Source organism: Triturus cristatus, chromosome 2_2 (genome assembly GCF_964204655.1).
Source record: "Triturus cristatus chromosome 2_2, aTriCri1.1, whole genome shotgun sequence".
Taxonomy (NCBI): domain Eukaryota; kingdom Metazoa; phylum Chordata; class Amphibia; order Caudata; family Salamandridae; genus Triturus; species Triturus cristatus.
The window spans coordinates 439,037,461-439,062,686 of NC_140582.1; positions in this window are offsets into that span (position 1 = coordinate 439,037,461).

Below are 25,226 nucleotides of genomic sequence, written 5' to 3' on the forward strand. Positions count from 1 at the left end.
CCTAGTATCCAAGATTCATCCAATTAGTTCTTAGCTTCTTCCAAAAGGCCTGAGTACATGATCCCCTGAAATCTTCCAGACAAGAGGTTCATGTTCCTCTCTAGTACCAAAGGATGTTCCTCTCTTTCCTGTCCTATTAACAGGCCTAATGAAACCGGTATCAGATGGGGTGCCTCCATTGCAAGCTACATTACCCCAGGAAACCACACTGGAGAGCAATAAAACTGAGTTACTTGAACAATACTGCACCTTTCTCTTCGAACTTTTAACAACACTCCAAAATCTGAAGAAAGGCACCTACTGCAACTGCTCTGGGGTCCAGTCTCCAACTGTAATACTTGTCCAGCTGTAAGGTCAATCTTCTCCCAAAAAAATCTACCTGGAATGGACCCCATAAATCCTGAATCTTCTCAAAAATAACTGGATTCCGTTTCTAATTTCTGGAATCCCTCAAATTCCTTGCAGTCCAATCTACTCTCCGGTTCTGCTGACCTGGGATAAATTCTGCCATTAAAAGTATTTTCTGTTCCCATCAAAAATACCAGATCTCCCTGGCTAGATCGCCCAGCTGCTTCAATCTCAATCCCTCTAGTCAATTGATATATGAAACTGCTGAAAAATTGTCCATTCAAATCAATACCACACTGTTTGATAATACTGCCCTGACACTCATCAAAGCATTAAATCCTGATAGCATCTGCAAGCAATTTATAGGTAGAGCTTGCTCCTTTCTGGACCATCTCCTTCCAGTTCCTATTTCCTTTAAAAGTGCCCCCCAACCAAGATTGCTGGTATCTGATTTCACAATAAATTCTGGGACATTCACAAATATTTCCTTGCCGTTCTAGCTCTCTCGATTGTACAGCCACCATTCTAAGTCCTCTCAAGCTTCCTGGGACAGGGGCATCACATCTGCATACCACAGACCCTCTCTTAACCCTAGGTTTATTAGCCTTTGAAGGGCTCTGTAGTGAAGTGGGCCCAGAGAAATGGCCTGAATGGAAGAAGAGAAAACTCCAACCAACCTTGCAAGTCAGTACCTCCTCTGCTAAAACATAACACTTCCTTTTTTATTTTCATTACCTTTTTCTGTGAGAGATATAACTAAGCCAAAAGTGTGTCTACTTGAAACCCCCTAAATTCTAAGTTTTGAATTGGGATCATAGACTTTCCTACATCGATGATAAATCCTAAGGCCTCCAATAGATTCCTTGTCCACTTCATGTGTCTCAAAAGTTCCTCTTGATCCTGAGACATCACCAATATGTCATCAAAATAGATTATTAAATGCACTTCTCTTTCTCTCAAAAAAGCTGCAACAGGGAGCGGCACCTTGGTGAAGCACCAGGGACGTGAAGATAGACCAAAGGGCACACAGGAAAACTGGTACAAAATACCTTTCCCTTTGAAATTTAAGTATTTCTGAGAACCTATGTCCATAGGTATTGTGAACTGAGCATTTTTCAGATCTATCCTCACTAGCCAATCCCTCTCCTGTAAAACATCTCATAAAAGATGTATCCCCTCCATCTTGAAATGTATGTATACTAAAAACGTGTTCAACTCCTTCAGGTTTATTATGGGGTGCCACCCTTTGTCTTTACCAGAAATACAGCACTCCCAAAGCCTTTTTCTGAGTCTGTAACCTTTGAAATTGCACCTTTGTGAAACATCTGGGAAGCTTCTAAATGTACCAAAGCTATTTCTTCATTGTCTAATGTTAACTCCCTTGGTTGAATTCTTTGAAAAGGGGTTTCCCAAAAATCTATTTTGAACCCTCTTACGGTCTACAAATCCCAGGAGTCGTTTGTTATGTTTTCTAGTTTTTGTGGAAAAACCGTAACCTTCCACCCAGTTTTACTTGGGAAGTACCATTTAAAAGACTGAACCTTGCCTTGATCTCCTGAACCTTGAGATCTGGATCTGTTTCCACTGGAATGGGGGGTTCGTCCTCTCTGAGGGAAGACGCCCATGTTGGAACGAAGGTTCCTTCCATAACCGCACAGTTCTTGGTAGTAGAATTGGGACTTTTGAGAACCACGGCTGACAGCCAGCCCACTCCTATCAGCCCTTCTAAAACCTCTCTCTCCAAAAAAGCACCACATATTGGACTGGGCTCTGCTAAAGGCAGTAAATGTGCATACATACTTGCTTAAAGATTTAACAAAACATTTGCCAAAGAATAAACCATAAGGATTACCTGGATTTTCCTCATTGGCTAGATCTGCCAGTTTAGGGTTCATCCAGATGAGGATGGCCTTCCTCCTTTCTGCTACAAATCCAGCATTCACATTCCCAAATAAGAAATTCATTTGTTGGCAGCTGAGTCCTTATAATTTGCCTCTTCTGCCATGTCTGAAATTCTAGCTAAATGGTCGAGTATGTGCACTAATGTGTCTTGGCACTGCTTAAGGCTACATTCAAGTCCTTTTCTTGGGTCATTTCCTGATTTTAAAAAAGAAAGGTTATCAGTTCGGGATCCAGATTTGAAGCAATGCCCGATTTATTATCAATAAAAGGCCTTGGACATTCAGCCCTCATTAAATTACGTGTCTCCTTATCAAGGGATTTTCTCAACCAATATTTTATAAATGCAGTAAAATGCTCCATTGGCCACCAATCTGAGTCACGGGGGTGTCTGATAAGATTGGGATTAAACATATCTACACCCAGCTGGTCTTTAATCTCCCTTGAGGTAGAAGGCTGTTCTAGATCATCATCGAGTAAATCCTTTCGAGTCTCTTGTGGATCAAACACATATTCATCCAGTTCAAAATGATCATCATAAAGATACTCACTTTTTTTACTGATGTTTTTCCATCTTTTGTGCCATTAAGGAGGCTCTTTCTATTTGTGTTGTGTTGGACACCTATTCCAATTGTAGCACCAATATGGTCACTTCTGCTTGTTGTGCCACTAAGGACACCACCACGGTCTGCTGTAGCGCTGAGACTACCATGTATCAAGTCTCTCTCAAAAATAGACTCCTCCCTCATATGATGTTTTGTCTTTTTTGATACCCTTTTTAATAGTTACAGGGGAATTTTCTTCTGAAACTGAGACATAGGGGGTGATAACGATGGCAAGCAGACTTTGTCTGCCCGCCACCGAAGCGGTGATTGGGACCGCTCGACAGACATGCAGCAGTGCCACCACTGCGATTAGGATGCGCCCGCCATACTGGCGGGCACATCCTGGGCCTTTAACATTGCGGGCGGTGCTGCTGGCTGCAGCACTTTCTGCAATGATAAAGGTGCTTGCACCGCATTTCCCTGCACCACATGGCAGGGACCACGTGGCGCCTGCCACTTGGTGCATGGAAATGCAGGGGGGTACCATGGTACACATCCTAATATGGCGGACGGTGCCTGCTAGGCACCACCACCATATTAGTGACCCTTTTCCATCCGCCAAGCAATCGGTGCGATTGCCTCTGGTGGAAAAGCAGCGGACGGACTTTCCGTCCGCCACAGTACACACCATCATCCTAATTTGGTGGTGGGTGATTCACTATATGATGGCGGAAGGACCGCCAACACTGGGCAGGTGGTGGTGGCCTTTCCGCCATCATAATGAGCCCCATAGTTCTTCTCTGAAGGAGTATCCATCTTCCGTTTAGAAAAAAGCTGCTTCTGCTGCCTCCTGAGGGGAAAATTTAAACTCACTGTCAATGTACTGTTTTAAAAAGTCCTCACTAAGGGGCACATTAGGATGGCGGGCGGATCGTCCCCACTGGGCTGGCGGTAGCCACCGCCGGCCCGGCAGGGGCGATCCATCCGCCATCCTCACTAGAATGACCCCCCCACCACATTAGGATGGCCTGCATATGGTGGCGGTGTCTGCGAGACACTGCCATCAATATTAGGATGCTGGCTGTCAATGGCCTTTTCACGGCGGCGTTGCTGCCATGGAAAGGCATATGGTCCTTGCATTGGGGGCCTGTTGCGGGCCCCCAGGGTGAAGGGGGTAAGGGGGGTTCACATGGGGAGTACTCATTGCTATGCCAGTCAGTCACAGAAAGCTTTATTCGGCTGCTATATAAAACAGTCATAAAAGCACAGAGATTTTTTTTAAAAACACAGCATATTATTTTCATATAAAAATAGTACAGAAACTTTTACAGTTAAAAAGAGGAGAAACATAATACATACATTGATATTCCAGTAACATACTTTTCCTTATATAAATTGCAGCTTTTAAGAACTGAGCTACCCTCCATGCTATATGCTCAATCTCTATTAATTGGAGTAATAGCGTTGCTTGGCAACACTGCCTGAGCCCAAGTTTTCTTAAAAAAGAATAATCCAAGCTTTCCTTTGCTCTTGATAAAATTTGCAAAACAGGACTAAATGCATGGTAGATTGGGTAGAGATGTTATCGCAAGGGCACAGTATTAAATACGAGACCAATCATTCATTTTCAGGAATGTCATCAACCTGTGAATAATACCCAATCTTAACCTAGTAAGAAGAAATCTGTCAAAGGTTCCTGGCACAAAAGATAGGTATGGCTCCATCCCTATGGTAGTACGTAACAGTTGATGGGATCTCACAGTTTTTTTTGCTACAGATTCTCCATGCAATCTTTTAGCTTTTAAAAACTGGATGCCCTCTTTCCTTAATGACTTTCTTGGGATCTCCATCATTGAAGATGCGGTTAAAAAATATTCAGGATGGCCCAATTCATTCATAAAGTCACGTACAAATTTAATCCAAGGGATTGTAAGGGCCCCGTCTAGTCTTAGGGTATCTTTTAAAATCTCTCTGTTCAACTCTGTCTGGTCCTTACACCAGACTCTATGCCACAGAAGGATAGGCTCTAGTTTTACCAAATCTGCTATATGGGAAAGAGCTAACTCCTCGTGGCAAATAAAGGTGGATGTACTAGGAGTAGCAGAGAGAATGTACCTTGTGAACTCATTTTCGATCGTTTGTAGGGGATTAATATATCCACAAAGCCCCACACCCCGGTTCCATAGGTTGCCATGGTGACACACTTTGCTTTATATATATGCAGCAATTCTGTAGGTGGTTTCCTACCTAACTTATTAGCAAAGTTTGATAGTGCAGCAGTAGATCTAGCAAAGGCGGATATGGCGGGTGCCCAGGAATCATGGTGATTAAAAAGAACACCCAGGTAAGAATTTTTTTTTGTGGATGCTAACTTTTTTCCGTCTATGAACATTTCACGGGTCTTCTGCTTCCCTTGCTTACACCTCATAACATACGTCGTGGTTATATTGGTTTCAAGACCAAGATCGCTCATAAATATGCTAAAAATATACAGGGTTCTTTGGAGGCCTTTTTGAGTGCGGGCCATTAATACGGCGTCCTCCGCATAAAGAAGTGCGGGAATAAATCGGCTGCCAGCTTGAGGAAAATCTTTGCACTGGAGAAGCAATGCATCTTCAAGTTGGTTTATGTAAAGGTTAAAAAGGAAGTGGCCAGCACACAACCTTGTCTGACCCCTCTCCTGATTGGGAAGACTTCAGTGCATTCTCCTTCTGGCCAAAACGGACACTTGCTGACGCGTCACTATACAGTCGGCGTAGGAGCGTGATCATTTGTAGATCAACCCCCACCCCTTCAAGGACCTCCCACAGCCTGTTGTGCTTGACTGAATCAAAGGCCGCAGTGAGGTCCACAAAGGCCAGATAGAGGCTGCCTTTTTTCGCTCTTGTGTACTTGCCTATCAATATTGTCAGATTTAAGGACTGCTCAATGGTACCAAGACCGTCACGGAACCCATACTGGAGGTCGGATAGAATCTTATTTTCCTCAGCCCAGACTGCTAAACGTTCCAGTATGACCCTCCCTAACACCTTAACCAGAGAATCTAGGAGAGAAATCGGTCTATAGCATCCTGGGTCTTCACGAATGCCCTTTTTAAAAATTGGAATTATTATTGATTGTGCCCATGTTGGGGGTAGGGTTGACCTTAACCTGTGTCAATATGGGCCCCCACAGGGGGGATGTTGTGTTTACACAGGTCAACTGGTGCCCCATCGGGCCCCGGTGCTTTCCCAATTTGTGCCAGAGCCCTAATAACCTCCTCCAGGGTGATTTCTAAATCAATATGTTCACAATTATTTATGTTACAATCCTCCGGATGGCTCCCTGAATTCCCTCGTTCATTATATAGTTTGGAGAAGTGGGTAATCCAGGCTTCTTCTGTAATAGCTATCTCCACTGAGGGACCTTTACTTGGGGCTAGAAAGGGGCTTCTCAGGACCTTCCAGAAAGCAGTACTATCTTTCTGCTCGGCAGCATTATGTAAAGAGTCCCAAGCATTGTTACGAAGGGTTTGTTTTCTTTTTTGTAGTGCCCTTCTGTAGTCTAGTCTAGTTTGGCGGACATTGGGTAGTGATCTTGGCTTAGTATGCAATACCTTTTTTAAATTGGAATATGCCCTAGAGCATTTTTTATTAAACCAACCGTGAGGTTTCAAATTATTACTGAATTGTACAGTTAACACATTTCTGGCCACCCTGGTAATATCTACAGAGCATTTCACTATCGTTGCATCCAGGGCATCGTCACTTAGACAGGTTTCTATCTCAGACCTAAATTTCACTAAAACATTTTTAATTAGCAGATCTGCATCAATCTTAGACCACTTTAATGAGAATCCATTTACTTTGTTCAGTTCTACAGTTCCCTGCATACAGGTATATAATTCCGGCTTGTTCAGAAGGTACGTATGTGTCTTGAGTTTTAAGAGGAGGGGGAAGTGGTCGCTTAAGATGATATCGCCAACCTCAAAGAAGGGGACCAAGTGCGAGTGTACAGATGAAATCAGTATAAAATCAATGGTGGTGACATGGCCTCTCCCATTAAAGGTAGGCAGAAAACCAACGGGTGTGGTTGAGATCTCATTTGCAAACTCAAGATCTAATTTGGAGGTAAGGTCATTGAATATATCCCCCGTCTTAGAGTGATTGAAATGTGTATGACTATCTACGTCATTAAAAGTACCGCACAATCTATTATCGGAATGATTACATAACCCACAATTGAAGTCACCCATCAACAAGGTCATAGTTTCCTTGCTTTTTGCATTAGAAATGTTTGTGACTATAGCCAGAATGCCTTTTACTACTGGTTCAAGATCATTTTGAGTGGTGTTATTATACAAATTGATCAAGAGTATGCAGTGAGTTGCAGTAGAGGCTATCTCAACCACATGAAAATAAATTCCCCCTGGGTGAAACGTGATCTTGCTTAAGGGCAGCTTGTTTGAGATGTATGTCGAGATCCCGCCTTTTGGCCTCCCTCCCAGGCCTTTCCCTGCCGGTGTGTTAAATGTCTTGTATCCATTTATATGTACAGATTCTATTGCCCATGTCTCCTGTAGGCATAGGATATCTGTCTTCCCAACAAAGGCTTCCCAAACTGGGTTCTGAACCTTAGACCGCAGCCCAGAAATATATAGTACGAATTGTGGGGTCTGGTATTGTCGAGGATATATTGGTTGTCAGCCCTGCTACATTAGGGGCATCCAGGTTAGGTATTGTTGGTATCCCCAAAGTATCCACATACTGCTCAAAACAGTATACTGAACCCCCAGCGATGCCCTTCCCACTTGTACGTCCCTCTGAGTACTTAAGGATTGGGGCCCTAGTTAATTCCTCGATCCGTGAGGGACCCGTATACTGGGTGGTATCTGAGGTAGTAATATCTTGTAGCTCCCTCTTGCCTTCGATGTTACCTGATGGTGGCGGCAGTCAATCTACCCTGTCCAGACAATAGAGGGGGTCAAAGGAGTTGAATGTTGGAATGCCATATCTATAATATGGAATACCGCTATTGTTATCAGATACGGGGGTCTGCTTAGACAGCAGAGAAGGTTGGTAGAAAAAACCTAGAGGAACCACACCCATCCCCCCTTTTCTGGCCATGGGGCGCTTGGACAGTTCGAGGATACTTCTGACCAATTCCGGAGATCTAAAAGTGATCACTGCACAATCCCCTGCCAACGTTTTAGGTGTGCGTCCTACCCAAGGGATTCGACGGGCCATCTTAAACTCTGACAATAGAACATTAGTGTTGCCCGTCTTGATGGAAAGTGTGTGTAGTACCTTGTTTTTCAGGGAAGACCAATGCTCAAAAACTCCCTGTTGTAAAGGGGGTACGTTAGTGAGAACAACAGTGTAGGGTGTAGCCTCTGGTGGGAGATGTAAGAACGTCGGCTCTGATAGATGGCTGTCTTTCTGCCTCGCATTAACCTCCCTTGTTTGCTCCCTGGTCTGTGGCCTGATAGAATTTACTTGATTCGCCTGGATTGTGGTGTGCACAGGGCAGGTCATTTCACCACAGCTCACACCACCAATCTCTATGAGAGGTTGGTGTAACTGTTGGGAGGACCGCGTGCAGGGAGCCATTGGGGCTACTTCACCTTTAGAATTAACAGTGGGCCTGACTACAGGTGCAATATTAGCATCTTGTGTTTTGTGCCAAGTGCTCGGGCCAGAGAGACCCCGAGAGTTGTTGGCAGTGATCTCTGTCTTGCGGCATGACTGTATAGCTGGATGTGGGGATTCCAGTGAACATTTGACAACCCCTTCTAGACCCTGTAGCCTTTCTTCTATGGCAGATAGCTTAGTTAACACAGGTCTAATTAGGGTTGAGAAAATACCCTCTAGTTTTTCCCAGAAATCTGACTGAATCGTGTCAGGTGTCCCCCCCGTTCCAAGGGTGGCCCCTATGCTCTCGTGGGTTGCTGCTGAAATGAGTAAACTTACGTTTTCTGGGTCTCTCCCTGAGTTAATTTGCGTATGGCGCGATATTTTATGGGTATTCGGTCCCTGCCCTCATCTTTTTTTTGATGGAGGTGCTAATCCTTTGCCCTGACCGATCTTCATTTTTTGGCCTCTTGTTTGAACATTGAGTTTAGTTGTTATGACCTGGTTAGGTACTTTGCGCATAGTCAAGGATGGAACTGATGGCATCAACGGTGTGTCCTCCCCAGGGGCAATGCGGGCAATGGGACCTCTTTAAGTGGGTCGAATTGTGGGGGTCCCGTTAAAGTAGTAGTTAATACTTCTGTATGGTGTATTAATGGGCGCAAAGGACTATATTGTGGCTCGAGTGATAGCCTACGTTCCGTTAGTGTGATTTCGTGCCTTAAGACCGACTCGGCCCTCTGCAAGAAAGCATCAAGGGTCCCAACCATCCCCTGCCCCGTAAGGGATTTTCGCTTGCTCATCCGCTACCCCTCTACCCCTTACTATATTATATCCCTTGGGCAGATTTTTTACTTAACCAAGTACCTGTGGGGGGCTGATTATAAGTGTACAGTATACGAGCTAACAGCTAGGTGGGAAGTCACAGTATATGCAATATGAACAGTAAGACATCCAGATGTCACAATATAAATGTCAATTCCGTGGCCCAGCCCAGTCATCCGGGCTTCGCCCGGGCATCGTCCTGCGCACGTCCCACGGTGGGAGAGGCAGTACGATAAACGCGATGACCCCGCCTCCCCCTCACTCGCGGCACTCACAGCAGCTGTGTGGCGAGTGAAGCACTCTGGGTTTTGCAGTTCTCCCCTGATTGTAGTTAGTGATGCGGGCTAAACGGCGTGCCCCCGGGACCCTCGCCCCTCCAGGGGTTCCTCCCAGGCTTTGGATAGCGTCCCATTGGGCAGGTAAACAGGTAAACAGGGTTGGCGGCAGAAGTACAATTAAAAGTGCAAGACAAAAAAGCATCTTGTATAGTCAGAGGCACACGTCTACCTTCTGACGTGATTGAGACAGGGTGCACCAGAAGTAAAAAAGTAAAGAAAAAATGTCAAATACCCATTACTAGTAGCGAGTCCTGCTACAATTGTTGCTGAATCAGATAGTAAAAAATTGCTATGCACTACGTGGCAGGCACCACGTGGTGCCTGCCATGTAGTGCATGGCAGTGCCGTGCACAGTCCTTTTCCATTGCGGGTGGATCTGCAGCCAGCAGATCCACCCGCAATGGAAAAGGCACAGGGTGCGCCCACCAGTGTGGCGGGCGCATCCTAATGTGCATGGCAGGACTGCCACAGCATCGGCGGGCGGTCCCGCGCTCCGTTACGGTGGCGGGCGGACTATGTCCACCCGCCATCGTATTAGGCACCTAAGGCCAGAGGAAGGGAGACCCTGGGAGGGCAAATCATATGTCATCATGAAGGGTAAAGCTAAAGAAACTGTTTTTGGGAAAAAATATTTATTCCTTTTCTTCTTTCTCTTAGAGAATTAATTTCTGATTTCCTCCCCCCCCCCTTTTTTTTAATGAAAATCCCCCAAAACATACGATGTGCACCTCAGGTGGGACCGCGGACCACCAATGTCTGTAAATGCTAGCCTATAACAAAGAACAATATCTCAACAGGAGTTATTTAATAGGCTAGTAAATTAACATGCACATTTAGTTGCAAAAGAACAAGCAGGGAGACTCAAAGTTTCAAAGATGTGCCAAAGGCACATTAGATTTATAATAAATAGAATGAAAATAGTAGTATCAGCACTGTTGACAGTGAATGTGGGAGTAACCCGACCAAACTTTGTGCACATAAGTGCTCGTGACACACAGGGTGGAAGGCGCAAGTGACAAGTGACACAGTGATGAACGGCGCAAAGTGAACAATGGTAATAGTATTTAAAAAGTACTTGAGGCTCACAGGTAGATATTTACAAAGATTTACAGAGGGTATAGCATTTTTCTGAACCAGAGCTTAGCGCCAACATTTGTGCAGGAAAGACAATGGCGTTTCGACCCGTCACAAGTTAGGGTCATCATCAGGACCAGGTTACCTTTTGGATAGTACTAACTGTAAGCCTGGCATTGTCCTGCCAACTCAATGCGCGTGCCAATGCGATATTTGAAAGAAAATCCAAAGTAAAATGGCAGCCGCGCTTTTAGACCTCTGTTGATTGCCAGCATGCATTATGCGTGTGGCTGAGGACTTTCATCAGGGGAGAAAGGCAGGCACTGGGAACGTAACTGCACCTTCCCCTTTCCTTTTCAGCAAGTGGAACAAGCACTTACCTCCAACTTTGTAGTCTACACGGGAAAGATGGGGACATGCTCGTCCAAATCGGTGAGTTGTGTCTCAAGCCCCATTGAAGGTTTAGCCCAAAAATCGGATTATAAACTGTTGAACATGAAACCAAAATACGTTAAGAGCTCAAAGTAAATCAGCTAGCTTAAATAACGCTAAGTACTATAAGAATTATTTTTAAAAGGAGAAAACAGATTATAAGGGCAACCCAACCATAAATTGGACGGGCAAGAATACAAGATATAAACACCCACTACAGGTAAGTAAAGAAGATAAAAAAGCAAAGTAGGTAAAGATAAATTGTGGAACCGTACTTATCTTGTCAGGAGCAGCCAATAAAAGAGGAATATGCTTATGCGGCAGGGACTTATATACTCTGTTTGAAGATTCCACCTTGGAACATATGTTTTATGATGTAATAAATGTTCTTTAATTGGTTGCAAGTTGGGGAAGCAGTCATAGGTTAATGCAAAATGGTAGCCTCCAGTCTTGTAATGAAAGCCAGTATGCTATGGTCGTGAACCCTGGCTTATCCAGGGGATGGTTTCAACATATTGGCTGGGGGGAGAGAAACGATTGCTTGCATTTGTGGGACTAGACTATCCCTCATGTTTATGTATGTTGGTGATCACGATCCTTAGATTCTCTATATTCGTATTGATATAACTTGGCCTGCAGAAGCTCACATTCCATTAATTGCTATTAGGAGAGATCTCCTTTTGATTAAAACAGACTTGACTGCCTACTATCCCTCCCTCAGTGTTCCTACTGGCTGACCACTTTGTGTATGTATTAGCTGGCCTAGTGACACTGATAGTTCCGAGCAGTTCAAACTTCTTTCTGCTTTACAAACTGTATTGACTGTGAAAAGGAAAATAAAATCAACTTTAGTTGCTTCTCTTCCATTATTATTTATCAAAAACCCCACAGATTTTAAGTGAGCAGTATCCATAGCAAATAATCTGGGTATTTGACTAAACAAGGAAAGAAGCTTTGCTCTGTTTAAAAGTCACAGTTTTCTTGCTTTTTTCCTTTGCTAAGATTGTCGAACACCAAGGGATAATAGCCATGTTCCAACTGGAATATCAGGCGATTAGGCCCTCTATTAACAAAAAGTTTAAAGGGTTGAAACCAGAGGAAACATTGATAAAATGTACGCTGCTTAACGCCAGATCATTGGTGAAACACAGCCTGGAGTGTGCTACCTTTTTAGAGGAGGAAAAATCTAACTGCCCTTCATTTCAGAAACATGGACTGATGAAGCTTCAGGGCCAGATATAGTGAAAGCCACACCTCCCGGATTTATCTGCTATACCCTTACTAGGCAAGGGAGGAGAGGTGGGGGCCTAGCGATTATTTACCATGATTCCTTGAAGGCGGGCTTTCAGACAGCATCGAACGCAGACTGTGAGGCACTATCTTTTAGTTTTAACCTTACTAATCACTCTACGTTTAAGGGGATTTTATTATATAGACCCCTTGACCCCAAAAACAACTTCTTAACATCTATTGGTAACTTCTTGGAGGAGGGGCTCTGCGCTGACTCATTTACCATCATGGGTGACTTCAACTATCATCTAGAAGTTCACTCTGAATCAAACACACTGGCAATTTTAGACCTCATGAAGAGTGCAGATCTCAGTCAACTGGTTATTGGCCTGACTCATTAAGCAGGGCACACACTAGATGGAATTTTTTCAAACCATCCACAACTATGTTTTTTAGGTGTTTTACCCCTTACCTGGACTGACCACTCTGCTGTGCAATTTGAGTTGGTTTGTCTACTTAAAAGTAGGGCCTGGAATAAAAATGAAGGCCCGGCGTTAATCAATGCTCTTTTACTAAGTGCGTGCCAGCTTCCCACAGGATTAGAGGAGGCTACTACACAGTACACCAATTGAATTGAGACAGCATGTAACTATCTCGCCCCGGAAAAAGTGAGGGTCCCTAGAAGATCCCAGCCTAAGGCCCCCTGGTATACGGAGGATCTGAGGGAACAGAAACTTATTTGCCAATCTCACAAACGTTCGTGGAGAAGAGATTATGAGGAGGCTGCAAAAACAGTTACAAACAAAGTCTTGCAATTTATAAACAAATGATTTATAATGTAAAAAAAGGATTTCTTCTCTAGCCGCATCAATCTTGCAGGGAATTCGGCCAAGGAAATGTTTAATATAGTGTCTGGCTTGGCTTCCCCTCGTCCGAAAAAAGTTGACTCAACACAGGAATTATGTGAGGATATTGCCCAGTTTTTTTTAAAAAAAGGTTGATGTCATTTTTTCAGCCTTTCAACACGCAAGTGTGATGGGGATGGGGGCATATTTAGAAGAAAGTACCAACACGGCTACCCCACTCATTGTTTTTGATAAATTTGAGCCACTTTCTACTGCTGAAACAGAGAAGCTCTTGGTGACAGCTAGGTCAGGCTCCCCCTATGATCCCTGCTCGGTATCTGTAATCAAACGGGCTTCGGGTCTGGTTGCCCGCTCACTCAGCTCTTTATTCTGCTCAATGTTTGAGGTGGGGGATTTCCCTAAACGGTGGAAGATCGCCTCAATTCTCCCCTTACTGAAAAAACCCAACCTGGATCCTAAAGAACCTAATAGTTTCCGCCCAATATTTCGCCTTCCGTTACCAGCTAAATTGTTCGAAAAAGCTATGAATGGACAACTCACGTCTTTTTTAGGCAAGACAAAAGTCTTAGATCCAACTCAATATGGACATCGAGAGGGCCACAGTACAGAGTCCGCTCTTATAAAATCCACCGAAGAGATTAGAGAAGTTCTGGATAGAGGAGGTAAGACCGCTTTAATTATGTTAGATCTGTCAGCGGCCTTTGATACGGTCCATCATGATTTACTGATAGACCGGTTGTCAACATGCGGAGTCCCGGGTATGGCTTGGAAGTTGATAAAATCCTTCCTAACGGATAGGTCTCAAATTGTGGCATTGGATGAATTTTGCCACAAGGGTCCTCCCTCAGCCCAACACTTTTTAATATTTATGTATCCTCTTTGGCATCTCTAATTGGTTCCTACGGTTTTAACCTTACCTCCTACACAGACGATAGTCAAGTTGTGGTCGCTCTGCATCCTGGTCAGAGTGCAAGCATAGACAGTCGGTTTCATGACTGTATGGGGGCAGTAGGGAGGTGGATGGCACAAAACTGTTTAAAACTTAACTCAAGTAAGACAGAGGCCATTTTATTTGGAAAGGACCCTAATTTCTGGGCCCCAAGTTGGTGGCCAGACACTTTGGGCACCCTCCCCACACCTGTTAGGAAGGTAAAGAATCTGGGAGTAATTATTGATGATAAGCTCAATTTTAGCGATCATATAAATGCTGTGGCCTCAATCAGTTCAGTTCAGTTCAAAAATGCTTTATTCGGCTTGTATATACAACCATATAGCAGACATAAAATATAAAACATACAGCAATCATACAATGAAACTATTAAAAGTCAAAATGTATAGACCAATTGCATGGGTATGTACAGGGCATGTTAACTACAATACAGTCCCCATAAAAGAACCAATTCATAATAAGATATTCGGTATAAATACAGATGAAGAGGGTTCTAATAAACTCGATAATTTTACATATCCTAGTTGCTAAAGTGCCAAGTAATGCGCAAAATATGCAATATAAAGTGCAATTCCCATATCGGGACATATCAGGGCATTGCAAAAGAAACCTCTACGATGCACAATAAAGTGACAAGTGCAACTTGCTAAAATCCTAGAAAATTAGATAACAATGGATTTTCTGGCGCTCATACATTTTAGGATATAAGTAGCTACATAAAAACATATATCTGCGCTTTCCAAGTTAAACATTATCTGCATTGCATTCCTGGTAGACCGTACATTGTATTTTAAAAAGATAGGCTTTAAAAAATATCTTCTTAAAAACGTATAAAATTCACAAAACAGTATAAAATGACAACAACTCTGTTTGGATGAGTCGTCACAGGGGCATCGAGTATTACTGTGCTGCCTAATGATGGGGAAGGACACAAGATGGTGTACTATACCAAGCCTTAGGCGAGTAAGAACGAAACGGTGAGATCTTCTTGTGACTTCTGTTAGGTATAGCTGGAGACCTTCACTCATGTTATTTTCACAATAAAAAACAGTGGTACATTGTTTGGCGCAGACAAGATCTCTAGATTGTCTTGTATGGCATAAAAAAGACACCTTAAGATCTAATTTAGATGTACTGGCAGCTTCCTCCGGCATTAAAAAAGGATCCAAATTAAAAAGGAGCTTATACCAGTGATGAATATGTCTGAGCCAAGGTATATACAGGCAATGGTCCAGCCTTAAACAGTCTCTTATTACTTTTTGGGTGAATATGGTTTCGGTTTTAGACCAGATGGATCGCCATAAAGCCAATGGACGAAGAGCTACAAGATCTTTGATGTAATCTGGACCCACCTCTCTATGGATTAGCTCTGTAGAGGCTGATGTGGGGGCCCTCAAAAGACGCCTCAGGAATGAGTTTTCGTCAAGTTGGATACGACTACCACAAAGGGTATTGTGACCCCACACGCCAGCCCCATACAAAGCGGATGATAAACATCTGGCTTTATAAATCGAAATCATATCCCTTGTTCTTCTATTCCCTAGCTTAGAAGCAAACCTATATACGCCATTAGTATTCTTTGCCATTTTGAGACGGACATTTTCACATTCGTTATCCCATCTCCCATCACCAGAGAATGTGACACCAAGATAGCAAAAGTTATTAACAGATTGAATTTTTGCCTCATCCAGGAAAAAAGTCCTTTTAACCCCTTTCTTCTTCCCACAAGTCATAACATATGTTTTTTCTTTATTGATTAGCAGTTTCCTGCTGTCAATAAACCTCAGGAAACTGCCAATTAAGCGTTGGAGGCCGATTTGGGTACGTGACAGGAGGACGGCATCATCCGCATATAGCAGTATTGGAATGGGATCGCCATCTACTCGGGGGGCATCCGCAGGAACCTGTCTAAGGGTTGTGTCGATTTGATTAACAAATAAAGAAAAAAGCAAAGGGGCCAAAACACATCCCTGCCTGATGCCTCTAGTCACTCTGAAAAAAGGAGTACATTCCCCATCGGACCCAAAACGCACTTTACAAGAAAGCCTTTCATATAATCTGGCCAGGAAATGTACAATATCTTTTGGAGCACCCATCTCCAAGAGTATGGGCCATAAAATAGAATGTTCGACCAGATCAAAAGCGCTGCTAAGATCAGTGAAACATAAAAACAAGTTCCCTTTTTTGACCGTAACATATTTATTTATAATAAGGTCGAGGTTCAAGCACTGCTCCATCGTACCTATTCCCCTCCTGAACCCATACTGGACTGGGGATAAAATGGTATTTTCCTCTGCCCATATCTCCAGTCTGTTAAGAAGAATTCTGCTCAGAATTTTAATTGATGAGTCCAGGAGGGAGATAGGGCGATAGTTCCGTGCCTCGGACCTGGATCCCTTTTTAAATAAGGGGACAATAATGGATTGTCCCCAGGTCAAAGGAAGGTTGCTTTCTATAGCAGCATTAAAAATGCGGGTTAAAATTGGTGCCCATAAATTCATCTCCTGTTTGTACAAGTCCACAGGGACACCATCTGGGCCCGGGGCTTTACCCCCTCTACTTTTTAACAGCCCCAAATAGACCTCATCCAATCTAATGGATAAAGGTGAGGATAGCCATTCAGAGTTGTGATTTGCTAAAAAATCTAAAACCAGCCTATCTGGATTAAACATATTAGTGAAATGGTCAATCCAGGCATTGCAGTTTACATGTGACGTTAATTCAGGAATGGTATCATTCTTAAGGAAAAGGCAGTTAATTGTCTCCCAAAATAATCCATTGTTATTTGTGTTAGCAGCTAAACTGAGTTTGTGCCATAACTCCTCCTGTATTTCTTTTATCCGGGCTTCCAAAGAGTTCTTATAAGTATGACGTTCAGCTTTGACAAGAGTGTTATCTCTAGGTTTAGTGGCCAGGGCAGTTTTTAATTTCGACAGGGCCTGTATACAATTCTTGTCAAACCAGCCAACTGACCTGGTTCTCGGTGGCCTGCTCCTGCCTGTCAATAAGCCTTCAATAACGATATTAATTTTATAAAATTTAGAGAGCAGTATGGCGGGTACTATCTCGTTACTTAGGCAGTAGTCAATTTCTGTTAAACATTTAGTTATAACTTCTCCCAGGAGTTTAACAGAATTAACATTGGCCCACTTAATTCTTACCCCATTTGGTCTCTCTGCAACTATATCTCTGACAAGACTAATGGGGTCTGAATGTACGTTTCCCCACGTCAATAATGTTACAAAGATACTGTTATGATCGCTTACTGCTTGCTCTATTATCCATAGATCGGTGTACGCAGTTTTGCAGAAGACAAGAATGTGGTCAATGTTAGAGTGGGTACCCCTACCTTTGAAAGTTGGGCATTTAATATTGCCCTTTTTCCGGGAGCAATCAAGTAGTTCTAGGTCCAATTTGGCTATCAAATTATTGAGTGCGATTCCATAATCGTCGTAGGGGAAGTGGATATGTAGAAGACTAGCATTATCGTCTCTTTACCCCAAGAAACCACATGTCCTTTGGTTTGCGTATGGACAAGCCTGTATATTAAAATCTCCGATCCATAAAAGAATCGGTTGGTTCCTAGAACAGGCCAGCATCTTATCAATCTCTCTCCCTATTTCACGCACAATGGGACCCCTACGTGCATCAAAGGTATTATTGTAATAATTAATAATAATTAAATCCTTGCCAGTGGCGTGCTCCAAACGTAATAACTGAGCGTAAGGGGCCACCTCGTAATAAGTACTAGGCTTAAACTTAATTAGCTTAGTTGATATTAGAGTTAGGAGGCCACATTTCGCCCTTCCAACTGCCGAGTTCACTGCCAATACCCAGTGTGATGTATAACCTTCCACATATATAGGTTCTTTATACCAGGTTTCTTGGAGACATATAATGTCAAACCCTTCTGCAATAAAATCATTCCAAAAAGGGGTATTTAACTTTCCACTAAGGCCAGCTATATTCCAGGTTATGATATTAAGTCCTGGCTCTGGTAATATAGCATTATTTGGTGTTGTTCGGCTAGTTGTTAGTTTGACAACACCTTCCTCAGAGATGTTTTGTTCTTCAACTAATGTCCTCGAGGGTACTGCAGTTGACATCACCACATATGATTTACTAGATATGGCGCTCGGATTAACCCCCGATAATACTTTCCAATTAGTGGTATGACTATTTTGGGCATCTATTGCCCTCAAAGAGATGGATGTATTATCGGGTATACTACAGCCTAGGGAGAGCAGGGAATTACTTGATGTCACTCCTCTGCCCCTCAGTCAGTCAACAGACTCTAGACTACTAAACCGATTTTGCAAAAGAATAGGGTCTAGGGGGAAGGGGGGTCTAAGCCAACGCCCTTGTGGTAGGCCCCTCCCACTCCTATGCACAATTTTCCATCCATCTGATTTTGTGGCAAAATGGCGAGGAGGATAGAAATAAGTCAAAGGAAGGGCATTAATAGATACACCTATTTTAGAATCATTCCAATTGCAAATATAATCAACTATATTTGGGTCATCAAAGTTGATTAAAATACAGTCCCCCCTTATGTTTTTCGCCAAATGGCCTACCCATGGCACCCTCCTAACCATGAGTATCTTGCAGGCTTTGTGCGATGGAAGTGGTCTGTTTTTATTGAGCCAGTGCACAACCCTGTTTCTCAAAGTTATGGGGGATTCAACCTCGTGTTTACCCAGTACGGGAACTCCTGTTAGGATAACAACAAACGGGGCAACTTCAGGAGGTAAATTTGGAATATTTTCTCCCCTAGGTGTCTCGGATCCAAAAGGCCTAGCATCATGTTTATGTTGAAGTACATTACATTGCGCAGATTGCTCGCAGTCGGGCACAACTATAGACTTATTAATAACAGTTAAGTCCTGGTGAGTTGGGGACAGTATTGGCAGGTTTTGGGAAGCAGCCAATACAGTTTCTGCTCTAATACTGTCCAACGGTTTAGGAACCCCTGATTGATCGATGTTGCTTCTAGAATCAGTATAACCCCGGAGCCCTTGTTCGATCCTAGATAAGTGATGTTCAATCTTATATATTCTGTCCTCTATGGGAGGGAGGAGAGATCTGATAACGTCATAAATGTTAGACAGATCGGGGGACATTCCCTCGTCCCTAACTATGGCATTTGTCCCCCCGCTTGCATCCTGACGTGCCATTTTAGCAGGTGATGGAGGGGCTAAAAGTGCATCTTTATTTACAGGTGCAGTCGTGGGGGGCTGCTCCAAATGGGCATTAAACATTCTGGGCTTTCTCTGATGATTCACAGGCTTTGTTTTTTTACTGCCTTTCTTGACCTTCCCACCATTTGTGGGGATACGCCCTGGTTTGTTTTTAGGGACAGCCCCAAGATGCCTGTCACGCAGTTGTCTAGTGCATGGCTCTAAGATTATGTTATGTGTAAGTGGTAATGGGCAAGGTGAGCTCAATAATGAATCAGAGACCATGGACTGTTCACCCATTGATACAGCAACTATTTCACTCGGTAACAAGTCCAAAGTTGAAATGTCAATGTCAGGGCATGGAGTGTCAAGACTATTAGTAGTTTGTTGGACAGGGGTACAAACATTAGCAATGTGGCCCATTGAGGACCTCCTGGCCGCCGCGAGGTCCTGCGATACGCGGCGTTCCAGCAGCGTAATTTTTTGGTCGATAACACAGTTGACCTTAGTGATAAATTGGTCCATAGTTCCATTAAATTTGGCGTTAGACGCTTTCCCTTTCGTATCTTTAGATGGCATGGTGATAGCAAAAGGTCACGATAGCAAATTATGGCGCTATGGGCTTCACAGGTCAATCCAGAGTATACAGGAACTATAAGGCCAATAAACCGTTTAGTTACCACACTATATCCTTATCACAACACTCTCCAACAAACAAGACATTATGAACAGTATGAACGATACATGAAGGCTTAAGCTAGAAATACGACCTTAGGGGGGTAGCCCAGTCCAGTCTGCTCCTGTCAGTGACGGGCAAGGACGGGCCCGCCCTTGGCCCGGGCTTGGCCCGGGCGAGCCCGCGCGCGTCCCGCGCAGCGGGAGGCGCTCTTCGCATTTATGGGCTTTGACGCCCGTTGATGACGCTCTCCGTGCGCCTCGTGGTCGCGGTCGCCCCTGGGTAGTGTAGTTACTATTGGCAGGCAAGCCGTTCCCCTCACGGCGCTTGCGCTGGCAAGATGCGGAACATGAAAGGCCCACAGCGGGAGTAGAAATAACCAGCCGTTCCCCTCACGGCGTGACCAGTATTTGACTCAGGTAAGGTGCGTCCCGCGCAGCAGGAGGCGCTCTTCGCGTTTATGGGCTTTGACGCCCGTTGATGACGCTCTCCGTGCGCCTCGTGGTCGCTGTCGCCCCTGGGTAGTGTAGTTACTGTTGGCAGGCAAGCCGTTCCCCTCACGGCGCTAGCGCTGGCAAGATGCGGAACATGAAAGGCCCACAGCGGGAGTAGAAATCACCAGGTGTTCCCCTCACGGCGTGACCAGTATTTGATATTAAGGTAGTGGCCTCAATCACTTTTTACACTCTGAGAATGATTAAGAAAATTGTACATTTCCTGCCGGCAGACAATAGGCGGACAGTAGTCATGGCACTTATCTTGTCTAGGTTAGACTACTGTAATGGGCTTTACCTAAACTTGCAAGAACGATCCATGAATAAGCTGCAACTGCTGCAAAATGCTTTACAACAAATACTGAGGGTCTAATGTTCCGTATACACACAACTCTAACAAACTAGGCAAATGAGACCTCCAAATCAACTACAGTGAATGACATAACAAAGGTATAATTCCCATCACCCACCTAAGGTGGCTTATCATCAGCTGGGAATTCAGGACTGAGCTGAGAGGACCAACCACTCTGATGGTAATGGTGGTCATTCAGTTGTCCCAGTAGTGACAACAAATGGTAGGGTGATGGTTGCAGTGCAAGAAATAAACAAAAAAGTGCTATTAAAAATGGCTATCCAGATGCTATAAATTTTATTCTGGCGCTATCGTGATGCCATTGATAAAACCTGTGCGTAAACAGTTTAACAGATAACTGTTGGATCGGTGGTCTACATGTTTCGGCTACCGGACTTTGAGTCCAAGCTCTCATCAGGACCCAAATACGCTACTGCAAAAAGTGATAAACAATACTAACAAGAAAGTTAAAGATTTCCACCAGTAAAGTATACCATACAACCTGGTCTGCTCTGTATGTCCCAATGGAACTGTTACAGGTTAGGAACCTAAATGTGAATCAAATGGAAGGAGGTTCAGCTGAGTGTTAGTGGCAATACAGAACATATGTATAAAAACAAGGTGTGTATTATCATTTGTCATAATCTTAGTGTTTACATGACTTGAAGTAAAGTAATACTTAAACTGTGCACTTACCCAGATAATTATGGGCATGCACCTCACCTCGCCTAGTATCTGCTCAGGATATTGAGGCACCGCTCTACAAAAGGGAATTTCAGGTAAACTTATTTAGGATTAATCCCAGTGGACATGATATGTTCAGAACACCGGAACTACCAGAAATAGTCTTTTGAGCATTAAGCTAGACAAGTGTAAAAACAGGGCAGAGTATTGGTCTAAAAACAGAGTAAGTGGAACACCTCTCTATTAGATCTTTCATGAAAAACAATAACCGCATTTTAATGCCAGGAACAACAGTGTGTATCCGTGTGTATATGATAAGGCACTGTTGTGCATCTTGAAGAAAACGGAACTGTCTTAAATTATGCAAATCCGAGGTAGATTTGCCATTTGACAAGCTACGTGAGGCATAGATTTAACAGAGCCCCCTCCAATCTTATGATACCTGGATTGAGATATTGGAGTGAATATTTAGCATACAGAGTTACAAAAACATGCTGATATTGACACGCAAAAGCGAGACATTCCAAAATAGATTTGTAGTTTGTCAAGCTCCGTAAGGCATAGATTTAACAGAGCCTCATCCAATCTTGTGACCACTGGATTAAGATACTGGAGTGAGTATTTAGCACAAAGAATTACACAGACATGCAGATATTGACACGCAACTTCGCGGCGTTCCGATGTAATAGTTACTCGGATATTTAAAAGTGAAAGAATGCAGCACTCACCTGTCCGTCGGTACCCCGCTCTGTCTTCTGAGCTTGAAGGGGAGGCACTCGATGGACGGAACTCGCGCCGTAATAACGCGTGAGGCTGCATCGAAACGTCACGACGTTCAGAGCACTTCCGGATCAGTGTACCAACACGTGGTTAAGGCAAACCAACGTAATACCGGAAGTGACTGGGAATTGTAGTTCCAAACGGCCAAATTGTGATTTATGTAGTTTAGACGTGACTTGAGCATTGAAAGACACTAATCATGAGTATTTGAAAACATAGGCTGACATTCAGGACGATGTCAAAGCACCCAAATGAAAAATAGGTGACAAAAATTATGCAAGTTGACCACAGAAGTTATGTGAATAGTAGAAAATAATGCTACTACACTGTATGTACATAACAAAATTACCAATGGAATATAATGCTGAATGCCTGTTGTCATCTGACATAGATGGATGTGAGACATAAAGGCAGATGGAAAATCAGATGTCTCGTCTCACTAAAGTGACGACCACGGGATTTCGTCGTTCAGGCCAGAAATGTCACTTTTGAGTTTGAAAACCCACTTCTGTTCTTTTTGGAACAGGAATTTGGTGAAATCTGTGACATGGGCTGGAATAAACGGTTGTTCTAGGACCAGCCATCTCAAGTCTTCTGGTTTATGTTTAAGTGACAGGAAATGGTTGGTAAGTTTTGTGGCCTGTTTATTACGTCTGATCGTGCTCTTGTGCTCATTTATGCGTGTCTTCACCTTGCGTGTGGTCATACCCACATAACGCAAGGAGCAAGGACAAGTAATTAGATATATAACCTTGTCTGTGTTGCAGTTGGTGTGTTTTTTAAGGACCCAGGGGATGCCAGTACCTATATCAATCGTATCTAGATAGTCTTGTTCACACCAGACCGAAAACCAAAGTTTCAACCAACATCAATACCTTATGGGATCTGCCAGTACCTATATCAATCGTCTTAGTGGCCTGTGTCTGTGGACATGCTGCACATTGGCCACATGGGAAATGGCCCTGGACCGGGGGCAGATCCCATAAGGTATTGATGTTGGTTGAAACTTTGGTTTTCGGTCTGGTGTGAACAAGACTATCTAGATACGATTGATATAGGTACTGGCATCCCCTGGGTCCTTAAAAAACACACCAACTGCAACACAGACAAGGTTATATATCTAATTACTTGTCCTTGCTCCTTGCGTTATGTGGGTATGACCACACGCAAGGTGAAGACACGCATAAATGAGCACAAGAGCACGATCAGACGTAATAAACAGGCCACAAAACTTACCAACCATTTCCTGTCACTTAAACATAAACCAGAAGACTTGAGATGGCTGGTCCTAGAACAACCGTTTATTCCAGCCCATGTCACAGATTTCACCAAATTCCTGTTCCAAAAAGAACAGAAGTGGGTTTTCAAACTCAAAAGTGACATTTCTGACCTGAACGACGAAATCCCGTGGTTGTCACTTTAGTGAGACGAGACATCTGATTTTCCATCTGCCTTTATGTCTCACATCCATCTATGTCAGATGACAACAGGCATTCAGCATTATATTCCATTGGTAATTTTGTTATGTACATACAGTGTAGTAGCATTATTTTCTACTATTCACATAACTTCTGTGGTCAACTTGTATAATTTTTGTCACCTATTTTTCATTTGGGTGCTTTGACATCGTCCTGAATGTCAGCCTATGTTTTCAAATACTCATGATTAGTGTCTTTCAATGCTCAAGTCACGTCTAAACTACATAAATCACAATTTGGCCGTTTGGAACTATAATTCCCAGTCACTTCCGGTATTACGTTGGTTTGCCTTAACCACGTGTTGGTACACTGATCCGGAAGTGCTCTGAACGTCGTGACGTTTCGATGCAGCCTCACGCGTTATTACGGCGCGAGTTCCGTCCATCGAGTGCCTCCCCTTCAAGCTCAGAAGACAGAGCGGGGTACCGACGGACAGGTGAGTGCTGCATTCTTTCACTTTTAAATATCCGAGTAACTATTACATCGGAACGCCGCGAAGTTGCGTGTCAATATCAGCATGTCTGTGTAATTCTTTGTGCTAAATACTCACTCCAGTATCTTAATCCAGTGGTCACAAGATTGGATGAGGCTCTGTTAAATCTATGCCTTACGGAGCTTGACAAACTACAAATCTATTTTGGAATGTCTCGCTTTTGCGTGTCAATATCAGCATGTTTTTGTAACTCTGTATGCTAAATATTCACTCCAATATCTCAATCCAGGTGTCATAAGATTGGAGGGGGCTCTGTTAAATCTATGCCTCACGTAGCTTGTCATCTACCTCGGATTTGCATAATTTAAGACAGTTCCGTTTTCTTCAAGATGCACAACAGTGTCTTATCATATACACACGGATACACACTGTTGTTCCTGGCATTAAAATGCGGTTATTGGTTTTCATGAAAGATCTAATAGAGAGGTGTTCCACTTACTCTGTTTTTAGACCAATACTCTGCCCTGTTTTTACACTTGTCTAGCTTAATGCTCAAAAGACTATTTCTGGAAGTTCCGGTGTTCTGAACATATCATGTCCAATGGGATTAATCCTAAATACGTTTACCTGAAATTCCCTTTTGTAGAGCGGTGCCTCAATATCCTGAGCAGATGCCAGGCGAGGTGAGGTGCATGCCCATAATTATCTGGGTAAGTGCACAGTTTAAGTATTACTTTACTTCAAGTCATGTAAACACTAAGATTATGACAAATGATAATACACACCTTGTTTTTATACATATGTTCTGTATTGCCACTAACACTCAGCTGAACCTCCTTCCATTTGATTCACATTTAGGTTCCTAACCTGTAACAGTTCCATTGGGACATACAGAGCAGACCAGGTTGTATGGTATACTTTACTGGTGGAAATCTTTAACTTTCTTGTTAGTATTGTTTATCACTTTTTGCAGTAGCGTATTTGGGTCCTGATGAGAGCTTGGACTCAAAGTCCAGTAGCCGAAACATGTAGACCAC